This window comes from Myotis brandtii, unplaced genomic scaffold (genome assembly GCF_000412655.1).
Source record: "Myotis brandtii unplaced genomic scaffold, ASM41265v1 scaffold561, whole genome shotgun sequence".
NCBI classification, from domain to species: domain Eukaryota; kingdom Metazoa; phylum Chordata; class Mammalia; order Chiroptera; family Vespertilionidae; genus Myotis; species Myotis brandtii.
The window spans coordinates 1543053-1543553 of NW_005370085.1; the positions used below are offsets into that span (position 1 = coordinate 1543053).

General features: G+C 58.5%; 1 protein-coding gene across 1 annotated transcript in view; it reads left to right on the plus strand.

Moving 5' to 3' along the window:
- Nucleotides 1–501, plus strand: part of FES (FES proto-oncogene, tyrosine kinase) — a 16800-nt gene that overhangs the window by 6567 nt on the left and 9732 nt on the right. The gene's annotated exons all lie outside the window — the stretch shown is intronic.

A 501-nucleotide genomic window follows, 5' to 3' on the forward strand; every position in this document is an offset into this window, starting at 1 on the left:
TTTTTAAAAAATGTATTTTTATTGATTTCAGAGAGGAAGGGAGAGAGAGAGAGAGAGAGAGAAACATCAATGATGAGAGAGAAGCATTGATCGGCTGCCTCCTGCACGCCCCCTACTGGGGATCGAGCCCGCAACCCAGGCATGTGCCCTTGACTGGAATCGAACCCGGATCCTTCAGTCCACAAGCTGACGCTCTACCCACTGAGCCACACGGGCTAGGGCTGTAGCTCACTTTTAACCAGCACGTTCGTGGTGTGTACCGCACACCACGCACAATCTCACTGGGCCCTCATTACCACTCCCAGCTCCCCCATCACACATAACAGGGAGTGGAGGTCAGGAGACGGTCAGTAGTTTGCCTGATGGGCTGGTCATTTGGCTGGTCAGCGAGGAGGTGGGGGCTCAACCCCCCCCCCCACTGCTGACTCCCAACCCAGAGTCGGGGCCCCAGCTTCCCAGCCTTGCCCCGGCCGGAGGCCCGGCTGACCCGGGGTCCCGTCG